At 53.9% G+C, this 11,929-nt stretch overlaps 1 non-coding gene and 1 pseudogene across 1 annotated transcript; both read right to left on the reverse strand.

Moving 5' to 3' along the window:
* Positions 1 to 1,459: 1,459 nt before the first annotated feature.
* LOC134426197 (28S ribosomal RNA) lies at positions 1,460 to 8,890 on the reverse strand (annotated as a pseudogene).
* An 894-nt stretch (positions 8,891 to 9,784) lies between these two features.
* Positions 9,785 to 9,937, reverse strand: LOC134426048 (5.8S ribosomal RNA). Its single transcript, XR_010029846.1, has one exon. It is a non-coding gene; the product is annotated as a 5.8S ribosomal RNA (ribosomal RNA).
* Positions 9,938 to 11,929: the final 1,992 nt, after the last annotated feature.

An 11,929-nucleotide genomic window follows, 5' to 3' on the forward strand; every position in this document is an offset into this window, starting at 1 on the left:
CCGTGGGTTTTTATTTACTCCTTATTTGTCCATCCTGTAGAAAAGGATTGGTGTCAGTGGGAAACTGACATTGCTTGTTTGAAGGGGAGCCCACCCATCCTGCCTGAGGATGATGAACTCCTCTGTTTTAAAGTCTCTTTTTGAGGGTCTCTTCTTGGGTCTTCTACAGGTTGGTTTTTTGTTTCCTCTCCTCCAGGCTGTCCTGGCCTGTGCTGGGAAAAGCCCACTGCAGGGACATCTGTGCACCCTGGGATCCCAGGGTCCTGGGCATCTGCATGGGGATGGGCAACATAACAAAGGACTGTCTGGAGGCCTTTGGAAATGGGAATTTATGGACAGGTGGGACTGCTCAATCTGACTGCACCAGGCCCTCACCTCTGGATCTCCTTCCTGCTTGGCAGGGTTCCGTTTCCAGGGAGTGTGGGCAAGGACTGGCACTCACCTGCACAGAAAGGCTTCTGCCTTTTGTCCCTGTAGCTAAACCCAGGGTGAGATTCCTCCTTTAGTGCTCAAAGAAAGGAAAGGAAATCCCAGAAGGGATGTGCTCTGTCTTTGAAATCATTACCAATTGTGAGGAACACCCCTGCTAAAGTAGGATGTGTCCCTGATCAAAGAAGGTCACCCTTCTGACCAAACTGATCCCAGCCCAAAGGCCAGGCCTTCTGCTGGGCTCCGGAAGGGGTTCTGCAGGCAATGTGCTCAGGGGAGAGACCTCCACTGCCCTCACTTCTCTCAGGGATAACACATCCCATCCCATCCCAAGGGTTCCCAAGATGGCCACAGACAAGAGCAATGGGATCCAGCACACTTAACGACTGTGTCGAATATCAGGTTTAGGACTTTCCCAACCAGACAGTCATGAACCACATATCCTGAACTTGAAGTAGATATGAAAATAAAATAAAAAAGAAAACCAGGACATTTAACAAGGACCTTTCCCCAAGGAAATCCAGGACTGCACTGAGCAGGTTCTGGGGCAGAACACATCCCACAGCTGGCCCAGGAGCCCCATGCAGTGCTGGGGAGTTCCTGACCCTTGGGCCCACTGAGGCTCTCCTGGGCCAGGGAGCTGCCTCAGCTGCCACAGCACTCGGGCACCACACAGGTGCCTCAGTCCCACCAGAGCACAGCCACCCACGAGAGGGTGAGACCCTTCTGCCACACATCAGGAGTGGAGAGGAACCTCCCAGGCCCCTTCACTGTCCCTTGGCACATTCATTTCAGCCTGACCCTCAAAGCCCTGCTCAGCAACATCCCCCACTAGAGTAGGATGTGTCCCTGGTCAAAGGAGGTCACCCCTCTGACCAAACTGATCCCAGCCCAAAGGCCAGGCCTTCAGCTGGGCTCTGGAAGGGGTTCTGCAGGCAATGTTTTCAGGGGAGAGATCTCCATTGGCCTCACTTCTCTAAGGGATAACACATCCCATCCCATCCCAAGGGTTCCCAGGATTATTATTGCAACAGTACATCATCAGTAGGGTAAAACTAACCTGTCTCATGACAGTCCAAACCAAGCTCAGATTCCCTATTAGTGGGTGAACAATCCAACGCTTGGTGAATTCTGCTTCACAATGAGAGGAAGAGCCGACATCGAAGGATCAAAAAGCGATGTCACTATGAACGCTTGGCCACCACAAGCCAGTTATCCCTGTGGTAACTTTTCTGAAGCCTCCTGCTTAAAACCCAAAAAAGCCAGAAGGATTGTGAGGCCCCGCTTTCATGGTCTGTATTCGTACTGAAAATCAAGATCAAGCGAGCTTTTGCCCTTCTGCTCCATGGGAGGTTTCCGTCCTCCCTGAGCTCGCCTTAGGACACCTGTGTTACGCTTTGACAGGTGTACCGGCCCAGTCAAACTCCCCACCTGCCGCTGTCCCCGGAGCGGGTTGCGGCCAGCGCGCGCCAGCCGCTTGGCGCCAGAAGCGAGAGCCCCCCTCGGGGTTCGCCCCCCGCCGCCTCACCGGGTAAGTGAAAAAACGATCAGAGTAGTGGTATTTCACTGATGGCCGGGACGCCGGCGGGCGGGTCGCCCCGCACCGCCGAGCGCGTGCCCGGCTTCCCACTTATTCTACACCTCTCATGTCTCTTCACAGCGCTAGACTAGAGTCAAACTCAACAGGGTCTTCTTTCCCTGCTGATTCCGCCAAACCCGTTCCCTTGGCTGTGGTTTCGCTGGATAGTAGGTAGGGACAGTGGGAATCTTGTTCATCCATTCATGCACGTCACTAATTAGATGACGAGGCATTTGGCTATTTAATAAACACATACAAATTGTATATGTTCCTTTTCCGGGTTAAGTAAGGTGGCCCGTCCACCTGAATGACCAAATTGGAATTTATAGCCCAAAATGGGCTAGATGCGGTTATGACGGATGAACCCCTCCCAAACAAATACCGATTCCACTGTCCAGCGAACCTGTCGAGGGGAGAGGCCTAGTTTATTTACCAGGATTTACACAGATACAATTGATCTAGCTTTGCTAATGAATATATTTACAATGTCAACGGAGGTGGATGATAGGGCCCATGCGGTTCTCTCTAGCCTTGTTTTAGAGAGACCAAGGGCGGTCAGCAACTCATTATTATTGCCAAACCATTTGGTACGGGCTCCCATGGGGAAGCCAACATATTCAATGTCATCAGCATTGGTCAGTTGCTGAATTTCTGTATGAAGGCGCTGATATTTTTTGGCCTTCTCCAAGGCGGCCTCAGTCAATGAGACATCAGAGTGCTCAGACCTCACAGTCACATTGACCACAACTGCCTTAGAACCTTTGACAAAGATTAAATCCAGTTTAAATACTTAATTTACATAATCCCTTAGGTGTGGCTCCTCAAAAACTGTCCAACACTCCCTCTTAGCCTCCTCGCTAAGGGTTTCACAGATGGCATTGTGTCTCTTAATCCTGGCATCTTGAGTGATGGCACAGTTTCTGACAATGTGGGCTGTGGTCTCAAATCTAGCTCCACAATGTCCACATGATTGAGCAACATACTCTTGTTTACCCCTAGCCAGGAATTCTCTTGTTGGGTAGACATTCACTCTGAGTTGTAGGGCCGTGATTAGTTTACAGTGAGGTATGCCCTTAAACTGCCCTATCCAGGCATTACTGATCTCATCATTCTCGAAATGCTCAATCCCATGGCCCTGGGCAACCAGATGGGTCCATTTATGAAATTCTCGTTTCCTCCAGTTACAAGGTGTTGGGTAACGAATCTTAGGGATGGGTGCTTCCCATTCCAGCCAGGCTCCATCGTCGCCCCCCAACTCTACCAATGGTAAAGGCTCCCAAATCGATGGGATGGACTCTTGTGTCCTCCCCGCTTTCAACCACAATTTTCCAAATAACCGTTCCAGATGTACTTCCTTTAGACAGTTCACAAGAGTCTCATCCGAAGACTGGGCTAATCTATGGAGTCTTCACACCTGAATACTTGGAATGAGCAACGCCAACTTGATGAGGTCTAAACCGCCATCTTTAAAACTCGAATACAAGATCGCATCACATGTACTGGGGGGAAGATGAAGCCATTCCTTAACCGTGTTATGAATTAATTGGTCAAGGGATTCAAGCAGGCCCACCTTAACTTCGGTATGGTCAGCCAGATATATCAGTCTCGGGATGGTATAGGTCCTGAGTATATCGACTTTCTGAAGAGGTTTTAAAGGCGAACGACCAATCTGATGAAGCCAATCCATGAGCTTCTCTGATAGTCTAGGATCTGGAAAGCCAGTCCAGGGGTCAACCCATGTGCTGACGTACCTTTCTGAGCTCCCTGGGTCGATCATGTTAAGGGGGATCCATTAATCACCCACGTGGGACAATCATTGATAGTATATGAGTCCCTTGTAAGCTTGATGTAAAAGCCATGACATTTTCCCCCCTGTGTACTGAGGCCAGTTAGACTGCAAAAGGCCTCCAAAATTTTGATGTTATGACACATGCCTTCCCAAGAGTCACTCAGCAGCACCAAGTCATCAGCAAATGCCATGGCTGTAAATTTCCAGCCCCCATGATGGAAAACCTCACCTTCATTCTCGAGTTTATATAGAAGGGGGTCCATCACTAAAACTGAGCAGCAAAGGTGACATGGGGTCGCCTTGCTTGACACCTGAGCAAATGTATATGGGGTCTGTCCTTTCTCTTCCCATGGAAATGCACATCTTAACATCCCGATACATTTCCCTCACCAACTCTATCATGTGTGGATCCACCCCTCTCTGGACCAGACCCTCAAATGCTGATGACAGACGGTGTCAAATGCCTTAGCAATGTCCACGAACACAACCCCCAGATGTTTATGCTCTCACTTAGCTGTTCCACCACAAGCCATAACAACTTGAGGTTTTCAGCACAACTTGATGCGCAACTAAAACCCCGTTGCCGGGGGTTGATGGGACATGCTTTGGACAGCCTCGCAGTAGCAATCCTGGAAAACAGCCTAATCACCACTGAACCAATAGTGATAGGCCTCCAGTTATTGATATCACCAAGCTTCTCTGCATCCAAAGACTTGTGTATCAAGACTGTCTTGCAGTCCCGCAGCGCATCTGGAACAGTACCAGTGATAAGCCAGAGGTTGAACATCTCAGTCAACTGGGAAAACTTTGGGCCTTTTGCAATAATCTGACCCAAAGTGATCCCATCTGGCCCGGGAGCAGAGGTTTTGCACATCTCTCGCATGTTCTTATCAATCTCTTTTCCAGTAATTAAGGCCTCGAATGTGGCGTTATCCGCCTCCTTATATGGAGGGAAAAACTTGTCCACCAATTGTACCAGAAGAGCCTCTTCCTCCTTAGTCCATACCCATTTGTGGGCCCCTCAGGGCGATGACTCTTTGGGATGAGAAGCAACAATCCGCTCCACATTTCACACAAGAGGATGTCTTATTCTCTTGTGCAGACCCAGGCCAGTCTTAGTAGCGAACCCACGTTGGCACACGTCACAGACCCATTCCCCAGTGGGAGCCATACACACCACCCCCTTGCAGCGCGGGATGTGATTGGAGATACTGTGGTATTTTATATTTTGTTTACCACATTTTGAACACCTGAAAATGATCTTTCTCTGCCCGTGCGCCCTTTTGAGATGGTCAATCAGCCCCAACATCCTAGTAAACCAGGTCTCACAACAAGGACAAGATGGTTGTTTGTCAGGCATGGACACGACAGGTGTTCTTGGCGTTGTACCACCACCTTCAGACCCGTGAGGAGCCTTGGGTGTTTTGGGCTCTTCACTAGCTCCCATCGCGCTCTCAGCCTCAGGTGTTTTGGGCTCTTCGGTACCTCCCACTGCACTCTCAGCCTCATCCTGGGCCATCCCCATAGGGGAGATCTCATAGGGCTCAGGGAGTTGCCCCAAACCCTACCAAACATCCACATGATGTACACCATCTTCTTTAACAATTCTGGAGTTAAAAAACTCCAAACTTACAAGATTGAATCCCTCTTCCCTGGGCACACAGGGCATAGATGGTAATTTGACATCAATGACCCTTAGATCTAATGGGTCAGTCTGAGTGGTAGTCAAGATATAACGCAAAGCCATTTTGTCCGTCTGGTAAGCAATAAAGTGACAAGTCCAAGTGAGAGTAGAAGCATATAGTAGCTGACCCTCTCTCAAACTACCAACTGTGTCAACAACAGCCCATGGACAAGGCTCTGTGCAACAGCGAACTAACTGTGCCAACCTTTTTGTTTCAGCAATTCGTGAAACTATCATTGGGTGGTGAGTCCAACGACAGGGAGGGCTGATATGCGCCCTCTCTCACACTGGGGCAGAAGTCGACTCAGTTACCACGAGGGTATCCGGCAGGACCACGAGGAGGTGTGACTTCCGCGACTATGCCCAGTTAGTAAATATAGTTACTCCCGCCGTTTACCCACGCTTCATTGAATTTCTTCACTTTGACATTCAGAGCATTGGGCAGAAATTACATTGTGTCAACACCCGCCTCAGGCCTTCACAATGCTTTGTTTTAATTAAGCAGTCGGATTCCCCTGGTCCGCACCAGTTCTAAGCCGGCTGCTAGGCACTGACTGAGGCGGGGCGCTGGCCCGGAGACCCTCCCCCGGGGACCCTCCCCCGCACGAACCGCTCAGCCTACGCTGGCTGCGGCTGCGCGCGCACTGGCCGCACACCGCGGGAACCCCACCGGCGGGAACCGCTGGGGCAGCGGTGCGCAAAAATGATGGCCGCCACTGGGGCGCCGGCTGTGGCAAGGCGGAGGGTGGGCGGAGGGGGGGAGCAGGCGGCGCCCGCCACAGCCGGGGCGATCCACAGGAAGGGCCCGGCATGTGTCCAGAGTCGCCACTGCGCGGTGCACACCCCGGTGCCCGGGCAGGCCACGCGGAGCGCACTCACCCACGAGCAGCACCTCGTCCAGCTGCGGCACGCGCCCAGCCCCGCTTCGCGACCCAGCCCGACCGACCCAGCCCTTAGAGGCAATCCTTATCCCCAAGTTACGGATCCAGCTTGCCAACTTCCCTTACCTACATTGTTCCAACATGCCAGAGGCTGTTCACCTTGGAGACCTGCTGCGGATATGGGTACGGCCCGGCGCGAGACTTACACCCTCTCCCCCGGATTTTCACGGGCCAGCGAGAGCTCACCGGATGCTTCTGGAACCGCAATGCTTTCCAAGGTGAGGGCCCCTCGCTCGGGATGAATCCATTCCAAGGCACCCAGCCCTTCACAAAGAAAAGAAAACTCTCCCTGAGGCTCCCACCAGCTTCTCTGGGATCGGTTGCGTCACCGCACTGGGTGCCTCACGGCGCCCGTCTCCGCCACTCCGGATTCAGGGATCTGAACCCGACTCCCTTTCGATCGGCTGAGGGCAACAAAGGCCATCACCTGCCCTTTCGGAACGGCGCTCGCCTATCGCTTAGGACCGACTTACCCATGTTCAACTGCTGTTCACATGGAACCCTGCTCCACTTTGGCCTTCAAAGCTCTCGTTTGAATATTTGCTACTACCACCAAGATCTGCACCTGCAGCAGCTCCACCTGGGCCCACGCCCCTGGCTTCGAGGCGCACCGCAGTGGCTCTCCTACTTGTTGCAGCCTAGCCCCTGCGGGCATCGTACTGCTGGCGACGGCCGAGTATGGGCCCGACGCTCCAGCGCCATCCATTTTCAGGGCCAATTGATTCGGCAGGTGAGTTGTTACACACTCCTTAGCAGATTCCGACTTCCATGGCCACCGTCCTGCTGTCTAGATCAACCAACACCATTTTTGGGCTCTGATGACTGTCAGCATCGGGCGCCTTAACCTGGCGTTCGGTTCATCCCGCAGCGCCAGTTCTGCTTACCAAAAGTGGCCCACTGAGCATTCGCATTCCATGGCGCAGCTCCACGCCAGCGAGCCGGCCCCCTTACCCATTGAAAGTTTGAGAATAGGTTGAGATCGTTTTGGCCCCAAGACCTCTAATCATTCACTTTACTGGGTAAAACTGCCCATTGCCGAGTGCCAGCTATCCTGAGGGAAACTTCGGAGGGAACCAGCTACTAGATGGCTTGATTAGTCTTTCGCCCCTAGACCCGGGTCGGATGACCGATTTGCATGTCAGGACTGCTACAGACCTCAACCAGAGTTTCCTCTGGCTTTGCCCTGCCCAGGCATAGTTCACCATCTTTCGGGTCCTAGCACGGACGCTCACGCTCCACCTCCCCGGCCCCACGAGGGGGCGGCAGGCAAGACGGGCCGGTGGTACACCCGGGGCTGCCAGGCGCGACACGCACCCGGGATCCCACCTCAGCCGGCGCGCGCCGGCCCTCACCTTCATTGCGCCACGGGCTTTCGACAACGGCCCCTGACTCGCGCACGTGCTAGACTCCTTGGTCCGTGTTTCAAGACGGGTTGGCTGGGTAGCCGACATTGCTGCGGACTCCGGGCGCCCCAGCGCGGCCCGTGAGCCTGGCCCAGCGGCGCTGCGCGGTCAGGGCGCACTGAGGACAGTCTGCCCCGGTTGACAGTGGTGCCAGGGACTGGCAGGCCCAGCCCCCACACCCCTGCGCGAAACGCCGCGCTGTGATGATGCCGCCCCCCCCCACCCTTGTGAGAGGCAGGGAAACGATGCCCCCCACCACAGCACCGCCGATGTGGGGGGAGGAGGGCGCGGCAGCAGTCCTTTCCCTCGGCCCCGGGATTTGGCGAGACCTGATGCCCGAGGGCTGTAACACCTGCTGCTGCTCGTGCGGCACTGGAACACCTGCCCGTCGGAGGCCTTCCCAGCCAACCTGGAGCCGGACGTGGCGCACCATTGCAGAGGAAATGTGCCCGGCCAGGGCCAGCTGCCGGCTGGGCAGCAGTGCCCGCACCAGCCTGCATCCCCCAGCCCGCCCCCGCAGACGGGGTTCGCCCAGGGGACAGAAGGGAGGCAGAGGTGAGGTTCCGCTGAACCCATGCCGACCGCAACTCGCCCGGTTGAATCCTCTGGGCGGACTGCATGGGCCCCACCCGTTTACCTCTTAACGGTTTCACGCCGTCTTGAACTCTCTCTTCAAAGTTCTTTTCAACTTTCCCTTACGGTACTTGTTGGCTATTGGTCTCATGCCAGTATTTAGCCTTAGATGGAGTTTACCACCCGCTTTGGGCTGCACTCCGAAGCAACCCAACTCCGAGAAGCCCCGGGCCTGGCGTGCCGGGGGCCGCTACTGGCCTCACACCATCCGCAGACTGCGGCCTCGATCACAAGGACTTGGGTCCCCCGAGAGCGCCGCCAGGGATTGGGGCTTCTGTACGCCACATGTTCCGCACCCCACTGTGGGGCAGGGATTCGGCGCTGGGCTTTTCCGCTTCATTCACCATTACTGAGGGAATCCTCGTTAGTTTCTTTTCCGTGGCTGACTAATATGCTTAAATTCAGCGGGTTGCCACGTCTGATCTGAGGTCGCAAGGCCAAAGCTTGGCCACACCTCCTGGCCCATACAGCTCCTAAAGAAGCAGAATGCCAACAGGCCAACAGCCAGCCAGCTTCTCCCACCTACTACCCTCACCTTCCTCCCCCACTGGCGCCCACGTGCCAGGGGAAAACAAAGCCAGAGGGAGAGAAGCGGAGACAGAGTGTCCCATCCCGGAGATGAGAACCGAAAAGGGAGTGTGGCAGAGACAGCCCTGATGGGGGACCAGCCGAGTGGCGGCACGTGATGGCCTTGGTGGAGAGAGAGAGAAAAGCCATGGTGCTATTTGCGCCCTGAGACCACAACAGAAGAGGAGGAGGGCAGGTGAAGGGAGGAGGGGGTCGGAACATCTGTCCCCAGCGCTCTCGCCTCATGCGCACGCGCAGTGGCACAGTACCCCTGCAGTACCCACCTGCAGACAGCTGCCCGCGCGGGGGGGAGGCTGGGGGCGAGGCCTGCGCCTCATCTCCCTCTTGCCCTCTCCCTTCTCTCGGCCCATGGCGGTGCTTTCAACACTGTCTCTTACTCTCCTCAGCTGCCACCACCACCGTACCGCGGTACGGGCCCTGCAAGGACAAACTCTGCCCCAGTGGCTCACTCCAGGAGTGGGGAACTACGGAGCAGTCCCTGAGTCTGCATATAGGGGGATGAAAGCCCTGCGCGGCAACAGTGACGATGACGGCCATGACGATTATGACGCCTGCTGGGTCACAGCGAAAACATTGAGGCTGCCGAGGGAAACGCATCCCTTGCCAAACCCCTGACCGCCTTCCCTCCGGGCACCAGTGAGCCACCATCACCACCGCCGCTGACCACAGTCAACTGGCCTGTGAGGCAACCCCAGCCGCACCACCGTGGTGGCCGCTGGATGGCGACTGATCGTCAAGCAACGCTCAGACGGGCGTAGCCCTGGGAGTAACATGGGGCCACAAGTGTGTTCAAATTGTGGATGACCAATGTGTCCTGCAATTCACATTAATTCTTGCAGATAGCTGCATTCTTCATTAACGTACGAGCCGAGTGATCCACCACTAAGGGTTGTCTGGCTTTGGCACCAATCCTGCACCCGTGGAGGGGCTGGGACCGCTCACATGGGGTGCCCCTTTCTCTTGTGCTGAGGATGTGCGGGCGTGTGCCTGGCTTTGACCGTCCTTACTTGATAGTCAGGAGTGCAGACATAGGAGATCCAGCCACACTGAACTGGAATTCTTCCTCAAACCTCCACACTATGGTGGCACTGAAGGAGATCTGAGCAGTCTGGGTCACACCTGGTGCAATGATGCCATCCTCAGGTGCAAACTTGAAGCAGAAGCCCACGTTGGCAGTTGAAGGGCTATAGGTGAAGGGAGCATCAATATCTCCTAGGTTAATCAGTTTCACCTGCAGCAGCAAGAAAGCAAAATGGAAATACATGTGGAATCTTCCCTTCTTGTGAGTTATTGTCTAATGACGCAATTAATACCCAGAAATAGCAGACGATGCTTTGAATGGCAAAAAAATACAACAGGACAAGTTCTGCCTTGAAATTTTCATGCAAAGCAGCGGCAACTCCACAGAACTGGAGTCCACAACCCTGGGGTTATCCCATGGACACAGAGCTGTGCACCTCTGATCAGCATCACCAAGTTCATTCAGACCTGGCCCTGAGAGCAACGTGGGCTGATTGCAGCTGCGTAGTCAATCACCCCAGAGCTGCTGCTGCCCCAGTGAGCACAGCTCCAACAGCACCATCTACTCATTCACCTTTTCCCATGTCATGAAAACAATACATTGATTATGAGGCATCAGCATCAAAATGTATAGACAGCATCATCTTTTGGTAAGAAAACTCAGCATGTCTTTGCCTCCCACAGCCAAGCTTTTGGAAGTGTCTGGCATGATGTAGTGCCTCATTTTCTACCTCTTTCAGCTGCTCTCTCTTTGGATTTTGTTGCAAACTTGACACTATTGGGGAGGAGACAAATAGGTAGAAAAATGCTTTGCTTTATTCCCAGGAACACTTTTCTCTTTCTAGAGCCAGAGATGCACCAAGGCTGAAGTGTGGTGAGGGACTGGTCAGCAAGGGAAAGAACTCCCAAGCCCTTTGCAAGGGCCAGCACTGAGCCAGGAGGCTGGATGGCTTTCCTGTGACCTGCAGCAATAAGCAGGAGACACTTGACTGGAAGCTGTCTGCAGTGGACTGAAGCTCAAAGGCAGCCAGTTTGTTCCAGCTGCTTCTGAACAGCCCAGTCCAAAGGTGCCTTGTGTCTGGCACTGCCACAAAAGCCTCTGAACATCCCTTTTTGACCCAGGCTTCGTTTCATATGCCAAGGGGTTGTTTTGCAGCAAGCCTCCAAGCTGATTCCCAAAGAAGGAACTGGGGCTTCATGAACAACAGACACACCTTTCAGACCCTCCCAGATTTCACCAGTAGATCAAATATTCCCTGCTCACAACTGCCCAGGTCGGCAGCAATTCCACACTTCCACCAGGCTTGCTCTGCCTCAGGAGCCATCAGGATCCACCCCAAGCCTTCTGCTCACGTCATAGATGTGGGGGGTGTCGATAGAAATGTTCCCAAGGTTCAGAGTAGGAGAGCTGAATTCTACCAAGGGTCCTTGGCCTTCCCCTGAGAGGTGCAGGGGCAGCCTGCTCTCACAGCCTGGGGAGAGATGTCTATTGCACTACAATCATTCCCTCTGTTATACTGGATTTTCCAGGCTGCCTCAGTGCTAGACCCTGACTCTGAGCTGGATGCAACCAGCTCCTGATGCTGCAGGAGAGGATATGGACTCTCCTCTTCCCTCAGCCTTGGGGCTGACTTCTAATTTCTAACCCATTCCTTGGGCTGCTTTCCAATTTCAGCCACCAGTCTGCTGAGTTTAAAACATCTCTGCTGCCTTGTAGTGACAGGCCAAGGAGTTACAGGTATAAATTGAAAGAAAGGAAATTTAGCTTAGATATTAGGAAGAAATTTTTTACTCTGAGGGTGGTGAGACACTGGAGCAGGTTCCCCAGGGCTGTTGTGGAGGTTCCAGCCCTGAAAGTGTTCC

Source organism: Melospiza melodia, chromosome 17, assembly GCF_035770615.1.
Source record: "Melospiza melodia melodia isolate bMelMel2 chromosome 17, bMelMel2.pri, whole genome shotgun sequence".
Classification (NCBI taxonomy): Eukaryota; Metazoa; Chordata; class Aves; order Passeriformes; family Passerellidae; genus Melospiza; species Melospiza melodia.